The sequence below is a fragment of the Gossypium hirsutum genome, chromosome A11, assembly GCF_007990345.1.
Source record: "Gossypium hirsutum isolate 1008001.06 chromosome A11, Gossypium_hirsutum_v2.1, whole genome shotgun sequence".
NCBI lineage: Eukaryota > Viridiplantae > Streptophyta > Magnoliopsida > Malvales > Malvaceae > Gossypium > Gossypium hirsutum.
In genome coordinates, this window is record NC_053434.1 from 62956162 (window position 1) to 62965228 (window position 9067).

General features: G+C 37.1%; 1 non-coding gene across 1 annotated transcript; it reads right to left on the reverse strand.

Moving 5' to 3' along the window:
• Window positions 1–8239: 8239 nt before the first annotated feature.
• LOC121210366 (small nucleolar RNA R71) lies at window positions 8240–8345 on the reverse strand. Its single transcript, XR_005905479.1, has one exon. It is a non-coding gene; the product is annotated as a small nucleolar RNA R71 (small nucleolar RNA).
• Window positions 8346–9067: the final 722 nt, after the last annotated feature.

Sequence of the window (9067 nt, forward strand, 5' to 3'; positions counted from 1 at the left end):
ACGGCTAGAGATAGATAATTTGAACTTAGTTATAAAAATGCATTTGATATGTTTATATGAAGTATGGTTTGAAATGGCTAAGTTAATGGTTGTGTATGTGTTTATTAAATTATGGTTTATGTTATGTTTGGAAGTATTTATTTATAAAATTTAATGAGTTGATATATTAAGTATGTTTTGAAGATGGATTTTAATTTCATAAACTTGGTTGATGAGAGCTACTTGTGGTAATATATTGATTTAATTATTATAGCCAAACATGTATTGAACAGATTGGTTTTGGGTATGACATTTCAGTACATTACAAAAATGTGAAATAAACATGTATTGATTTGGCACTTGTAATTTATATTAAGATAGATTGGTTGATTTATATGATTATAAAATGAGTTTGAGATTCGGTGGTATGATTTTTGATAGGCCATTTGATTTAGCTTTGAAGTTATACATATTTGGATATGATATATATATGAATGATGCATTTTTTTCATATAAAGTGCAAATTATATTATGTTTATGTATGTTTCCATGTGTCATTGTATATTTGTTTAGTAATAAAATAAGTTGGAAGTGATATGGTAAAAAATAATTGCATAATCAGCTAAAGTAATTAAAAAAAATGACCATTTGAATAGTAGTTTTTCTTATGTTTAAATGGTTAATTGCATTCTACAAATAGTAATTAACATGTCGATTTGAGTTATTTAAAATGTCATGTATATGAATTTGTATATTTAATAGGCCTCATGGATGAAATCTTTGATTGAGTTATTTGTATTAAATTTTACATGCACTCATACTATGTGTAATTGATATATGTGGCAATATTGTTTGTGAACCTTGTGCTTGGCCGAGTTTTTGAAATGGCTTATGATATGAAATGAAAAGATAATAGTTATATTAGCTTTTTTATTTAAAATATGGTTGGTTTAAGAGTTTGAAAATGTGTATGACTATGTCTTGTTTTGTAATGCCTCGTAACCCTAATCCGGCGACGGATACGTGTAGGGGGTGTTACATATGGCTGCCAATATTACGACCTTGGCCATAGTCTACTTGCCTTGTCAATGTTGCTTCTAAAATTCTTCTAAGTGTTTAGGCAGCTTCAATGTTGCTATTTTATGGTTTTCATGTCTCAACATTCCAGGTAGTTGATAAACCGTAATTTATACATATTTCTATCTCATGCTTAGCACATTTTATGGATGCTTTTTCCTTAAAATTGGTGAATTTGATGCTCCTAATGCCTTAATTTCATATTTTATACTTAGGTGAACATAAGAGAATGAAAGGAATGAGAAACGGGCCAAAAAAAAGAGAAAATGGGCCAACATACGAAATCAACACGACCTGGACCTCCTCACACGGGCAGACCACACGGCCATGTCAATTTGGCAGAATCGAAGCACGACTCACACGGGTGGACCACAAGCCCGTGCCTATTTAATAGGCTTGACCATGGCCTGAAGTAATCGCACACGGGCGTGTCCCTGTCGAGCCTAAATTGAGTCCAATTCAAAAAAGGTCAATTTTAAGGGTTCTTATGCATTCTAAAGCCTATAAATAAACCCTAGAGGAGGAGGAAAAGGGAACACACAGGGAAGGAGGCAGAGAACTGCTCAAGGGAAGCCGATTGATCCATCTCAGAAGCCAGATTCATCATCAAGACTGAAGATCTCCCCTCAATTTCCCTTCAGGAGTTTTGGGTTTTTCTTTATGTTTTGTATTCATTATTCTTCTAAGATGTTTACCTTTTTAGTTATGAACTAAAACCCCTAAATACCTAAGAGGAATGAGACCTAAGACAGATCTTATTATTATTCTGAATTGTATGATAAATATTTGACTTGTTCTTAATTATGTGTTTTTAATTCTTGTCTTGATATTCCAGGATATTGATTCAAGTTAAGCTCTTATTCAAAGGAGGAATAGACCCTATCTAAGAGTACATTTGTCATAATTAAGCGGAGTTGATTGCGCGCCTAGAGATAGGGTGACAAGATTTTGCCGGATTAGGGTGAAACCTAATAAGGGGATCCATAGATCGAGTTAATGCAACCCTAGGGAGTTAATTAGAGAGAGATTTCAATTATTCAACCTAGGGTTAGACATTGTTAGTCTCGAGAAAGATAATAATATAACCTAGGGATTTCTATGGATTAAGTCAAATGAATAAATCGTCCATTCAGAGTTAAATAACAAGTGAAGTCTAGGTGGATTTTTCCTTAGGTATTATCTTAATTCAATCATTTTTCCAAAAGTAATTCTCCAATTCTATTTTCTGTGATTTCTTAGTTTAGTTAATTAGTTAGATAAACAAAACCCTTTTATTTTTTAGGCTAGATAATAAAAAGAAAGTTAATACTAGTACTTTTAGTTCCTTTAGGTTCGATAATCCGGTCTTGCTAAACCTATACTACTGTTCGATAGGTACACTTACCTTCATCGTGATAATAGTTTCAAGAACGATTCATTATAAATATTTAAAACCTGTCACGAATATCACGTATCAATTTTTTGGCGCCGTTGTCGAGGAACGAAGATATTAGGAACACTCAATTTTTATTACTTTAGCCATTTACTTTTATTGCAATTTAATTTAATTTTAATTTTTATTACTAATTCTTCTTTTTCCCTTTTTCTGGCAGGTTCGTATAGTTTATGACTAGAAGAAACTCGTCAGGACCATTACTTTTGACAGTGAGATCGATCGCACAGTTCGCAGAAACCAAAGAGAAATAAGGCGAAGCTTAAGATACATAGAGAACGAGCAAGAGGACGATATTCAAACCACAACCGAGGAGATGGTTGAAAACCAAGAAAATCTGCTACCTCCTGCAATTGTTGTTAATCAAAATCCTACTCTGCGCACTATGTATGACTATGCTAAACCTAATTTAACAGGAACTGAGTCAAGTATAGTTAGACTTGCTATTGTTGCAAATAATTTTGAACTGAGTCAAGGGATTAAGGTGGACCCTCGAAAGATTGAAGCAATTTTGGAGTGGAAGCCACCTAGGATGGTGTCGGAAATTTGAAGTTTCCTAGGGTTGGTAGGATACTACAGAAGGTTTGTGGAAGGTTTTTCTGTGATGGCAGCACCTCTGACAAAACTCATAAGGAAAGGGGTACCGTTTGTATGGACTGAGACCCAGCAAGAGGCTTTTGAGAAGTTGAAGAAAGTTCTGATTGAAGCACCTGTGTTAATTCAGCTAGAGTCTGGGAAGGATTATACTGTGTACAGTGACGCATCACATGTAGGCTTAGGCTGCGTGTTAATGCAGGAGGGTAAGGTGGTTGCATATGCATCACGACAGCTTAAACCTCACGAAGGGAACTATCTTACTCATGATTTGGAGTTAGCAGCAGTGATATTCGCACTTAAGATTTGGAGACATTACTTGTACGGAGAAAGGTGTATTATATACACTGACCATAAGAGTCTTAAGTATTTGTTGACTCAGAAGGAGCTAAACCTTAGGCAAAGGAGATGGATTGAGTTACTTAAGGATTATGACTGTTCGATCGAGTATCACCCAGGCAAGGCTAATGTGGTAGCCGATGCTCTAAGTCGTAGAACTGTATCTAATCTGAGAGCAATGTTTGCTCGTCTGAGTCTGTATGATGATGGAGGTCTGTTGGCTGAGTTGCAAGTGAAGCCAAACTGGGTGGATCAGATTAAGGAAAAGTAGTTGAACGATGAGTCTTTGGTCACTCGTTTCCAACAAGTTAAGGAAGGGGAAACTTCTGAGTTTGGGTTAAATGGCGAAGGAGTTTTGTGTTTCTAAGGAAGAATTTGTGTTCCAAAGGACTCTGATTTGAGGCAGAAAATATTGAAGGAAGCTCATGGAGGACTTTGTGCCATGCACCCTGGAGGGAAGAAGTTGTATCACGACTTACGAGAATTGTACTGGTGGCCTGGACTTAAACGAGAAGTAACGGAGTTTGTAGGGAAATGTCTGACATGCCAACAAGTAAAACCTGAGCATCAATTACCTTCTGGACTGTTACAGCCGATGAAGATACCACTTTGGAAGTGGGAGAGGGTAACCATGGACTTTGTGAGTGGGTTGCCTTTGACACCATCAAAGAAAGACTCGGTGTGGGTGATTGTGGATAGGTTGACCAAATCAGCCCATTTCATACCTGTACGTACTGACTTTTCGCTTCAAAAGTTAGCCAAGCTGTATGTGGCGGAGATTGTACGACTTTATGGAGTCCCAGTTTTGATTGTCTCTGACCGGGATCCCAGATTCACATCTCGGTTTTGGCAAAAGTTGCATGAGGCGTTAGGGACGTGATTGAACTTTAGTATGGCTTTCCATCCCCAAACTGATGGTCAGTCAGAGAGGGTTACTCAGATTCTGGAGGACATGTTGAGGGGATACGTGATTGACTTTCGAGGTAGTTGGGAGGATTACTTACCGTTGGCAGAATTTGCGTACAATAACAGTTACCAGGCGAGTATTTGAATGGAACCGTATGAAGCACTGTATGGACGAAGGTGCCGTACACCTAGTTGTTCGACTGAACTAAGAGAGCAACAAATTCTTGGACTAGAGTTGGTAGCTGATACTGAGGATAAGGTCAGAATAATTAGGGACCGGTTAAAAGAAGCATCTGATAGGCAAAAGTCGTATGTAGATTTGAAGCGTAAGGAGATTGAGTACTTAGTAGGTGATATGGTCTTTTTAAAGGTTTCTCCTTGGAAGAAGATATTAAGGTTCGGTAAGAAGGGCAAGTTGAGTCTGCGGTTCATTGGGCCTTATCGGGTTTTGAAGCGAGTAGGCCCAGTGGCTTATAAGTTTGAATTGCCTCCAGAGTTAGACAGGATTCACGATGTTTTACACGTCTCCATGTTAAGGCGTTACCGTTTTGACCCTGCTCATGTCCTGCCAGTTGCAGAAATTGAAGTTCAGACTGATTTGACCTTTGAGGAGGAGCCTGTGCAAATATTGGCTCGAGATGTTAAGGTTCTCCGAAGGAAATCTGTCCCGTTAGTGAAAGTGCTTTAGCATAATCATGGAAGGGAAGAAGCTACTTGGGAATCAAAAGAGACTATGCGTCAACAATACCCTCAACTATTTGGATCAGGTAAATTTCGAGGCCGAAATTTCTTTAAGGCGGGTAGAGTTGTAACGCCCCAATTTTTGGGAATTCTGTGAATGTTGGCAAAATTTCATGCTTTGATTTTGTCATTTGTGAGTGAAATTATGAAATAGGACCTATGTGAAAATGTTTGAAAATGCTATAGGCTAATTTGTAGTGGCCAAATAAATAGTAGTGCAAAATAGGAGGATTTGCATGTCAAACCTCCCATTTTACATGAAGTGGCCAGCCATCATGTTGTTGTAGACAATATGAGCACTTGATATCCATAATTCATGGTACAAATTGATAATGGGTTAGGTAAATGTTCCATGATAATGGATTAGGTAAATATTCCATGATAATGGGTTAGGTAAATGTTCCATGATAATGGTTTAGGTAAATGTTCCATGATGAGCATTTCTTGTCTTTTGTATTAAAGAATTAAATGGATGAAATATGAAATTTTATTAAAAGAAAAAGGGGTGAAAAGAACAAAGTTTTGTCCATCTTTGTTCATCATAGCCTAAAGTTAGAGAAGAGAAAGGAGAGGAGAAAGCTCTTGAATGTTCAGTCACTTGGGGAAGAAAATTAAAGGTAAGTTCATGGTAGTTTGCTTCTATCTTGATGTTCATGAGTTCTTCTTGATTCTACCTTAACTCTTGAAGCATATTTTGGTTTTTGGTTGTGTTGTGAGCATTTGGTCATGAATTAAAATGAAGGAAATGGTTGTTGTTTCATTTTCTTTTGATGAAAAATGTAAGATATGTGAAGTTGAGCCAAACAAATGAGCATGCATGTGCTTAGATGCTAAGGGGAAAAATCGGCTAATATGTTATGCTTTAAAATGATGAAATGGAGATTATACTTAACTAAAATCATAGATATGTGATGATTGATTGGTGATATACATGTTTAAAAAAACATGCATGCAAGTTATGTGTGAAAGAGTCTATGTTCAAATGAAATAAACGAGAACATATTTTGAATTTTGTACAATGAGAAATTTGATTCGTAATGAAGAGTGGTCAGATTAGTCAAACAGTGAAACATGGGAAAATTTAAGAAAAATCTGGTATTGATTGCCTAAACCAAAAATTCTGAAAATTTTATGGATAGAAGATATATGAGTCTATTTTCAGGTAAAATTAACAGAACTTGATTTGGAGTTTCGTAGCTCCAGTTATAAATGATTTAGTGACTGTTGTTCAGGAAGACAGCTTGCAGTGAGATTATGATTATGTGGTAAACATTGATAAAAATTTGTTAATGAGTTGCTTATTGATTTCTTATAAGCTTACTATGACATGTAGGTGTGGTTGGTCGAATATTGTAAGTGGTTAATACGTAGTTCGTATTTGAATAGTTAGATTAATGTGTTAGTAATCCAATTGTAGGCAGTTCGTGTGTGGATCTCGTCAGCATATCGTCGCAAACAGGTGTGTAACTAACACCCTCTTTCTTAGTCTGGATCGGCAAAAGTCGAAAAGCCGAAATGACGAAAACCGGTATTTTTTAGATTTGCGAGTGTGCGAATGCTCGTGAGGTAAATCGATTAATGTTTTTGGAAAGCTGCAAAATTTGGACTGCAAAGTGCATGATTTCTGTGCCCTCGATATTTTTGGGCTTAATGGGCCAAAATTGGAATGATAGGCCGACAGGCCCAATTAGGTAAGAACCCTCGGTACGTGATTCTGTTAGTACGTGAAAAGTAGGAATATGCATGAAAAACCTTAAAATAGATAAATTACTGAAATACCTTTAAAAGTGGAAAATTTACAGTTTTACCCCTAGTAGATAAATTACCGAAATACCCCTAGGGTTAAATTGACCTAAATGCATGTTTGACTGTTGTTATTTACTGCATGCCATGTTGTTATTATCTGATACATGGGATTGGGATATTGACGGAGGAAGTACTGAAAGTGGCTTGTCCACGTACTGGAGGCTTTACCTCAATTTACTGTTAACTGAGCAGCAAGGCTGCAACTGTGGAGTGTTGGGCTGGGTGGGTTGAGCTATTCCCAACATGGAGTGTAGGGCTGGTATGGGAGGAGTGTAGTGGTTGGTGGGTTGAGTAGTCTCCCCAAATGGGCTTGCATATGTTATTGATGTTGCATGTATTTTGAAATGGGCCTATGGGCCATACTGTTATCTGAATAAGGGGCTAAGGCCCAGTTTATTGTAATCTGAAAAGGGCTCTGGTCCAGTACCACTGTTACCTAAATGGGCTTAGACCCAATAGGCTTGAGCTGACTTGGGCTTTGAATGGGTTTTCCTTACACACTGAGTTTCCCCAAACTCACCCCTTTTATTTTCATCCACGCAGAAAATCCCCAACCATAGTGGGCTTGGAGCTGTGAGGGAATTCGGAGTGGCCACCCATTCTGAAAGTTTGATTTTCTTTTGGTGAACTGGACATCCTTTTATTTACGTTTGAAGTTTTGGGTTTTTTTAAATGTAATAAGGCCGTTTAATTATTTTTGATGGTTTTAATATGTATTACTAAGATAGGTATTACTTATTTTAACTGTTGAAATTGGATAGCTTTAGGGCGCGTTTTCAAAAGCAACAATTGATTTCAAAATAACACGACGACAAGCAAAGCTTCCACAATGAAAGTATTTTCCAAAATTAATCACTTTTCCTAAAAATGACATAATCAAATCAGTTTCCTAGAAATATCCATGACGTTAAGGTGTGGCAATGGCGGTATGCATGTCTAGGATTGGATCCGAAGGGAGCTTGGTACTTAAGCAGTCCGATGGACTCACCACCTCTTTTCCGGTTTCCTACCTGGTGCACAGCTTCCATTCACTTTAACCTATAATGAAATTATCTTTTAAAACACTAAGTAAGTTTTTCTAGATCAAGAATATAAAATGTTTTGAACGCTTCGATGTGGCATGTCGGATCCGGTCATAACGTCTGGGCCGGGTTTGGGGTGTTACAACAAATTTCCTAGAATTTTGCGATACCTTTAAAATTAATGGCGTTTCTGATGACACCATTCGCCTTCGGTTGTTTCCCTTTTCGTTAAGTAATAAGGCTAAACAATGGTTGAACTCGTTACCATGAGGGTCAATCACTACTTGGGAACAAATGACCAAAAAAATTTTATTAAAATATTTTCCACCTGCTAAAACAGCCAAATTACATAATGATATCTCTTCTTTTGTGCAGATGGATTTAGAAACACTCTACGATGCATGGGAGAGATACAAGGAACTTTTGCGACAATGCCCTCACCATGGGTTACCGCTTTGGCTACAGGTTCAAACGTTCCATAATGGCCTGAATCCTTCGACTCGGCAAATGATTGATGCAGCCGCTGGAGGAACTATCAATAATAAGACACCTGAGGTGGCTTACGAATTTATTGAGGAGATGTCACTGAATAACTATCAGTGGCAAGTTATGAGAACAAAGCCGACGAAAGCAGCCTGTGCTTTCAACCTCGACGCAGTTACTATGCTATCTAACCATGTAGAAATCTTAAATAAAAAGATTGACGGTTTGTGTGGTTCTACTCAGGTACATCCAGTGATGAGGTGCGATTCGAATGGAGGAGGAGCATGCCCAGAATATCAACCCTTCAACCCTAGCATCGTGTAACAGCCCGTTTTTAGGGTTAATTGAAACAGTGGTTTCGGGGCCACCAAATCCGACGAGTAGGTTTGTAAATATTATATTTAATATTTATGAGTTAATTGTGATTTTAAAAATGTTTTTGATATTGTGATATTTGTTTTATAAGTGATTTATTAAGTTCAAGGGGTATGACCCTAAGGTCAAGTGGGTTTAGGAAATGAGGTATCGGGACCTCATTTCTATAAACCGAGTTATAAATATTTTTATAAATATTTACGGAGTGCCAAAAATATGGTATTAAAGTTTCGTTGAAAAATTTTATCGTTTCGATAGTTAATTAAGCAAAAAGGACTAAATCGCGTAAAATGCAAAAGTTGCATTCTAATTG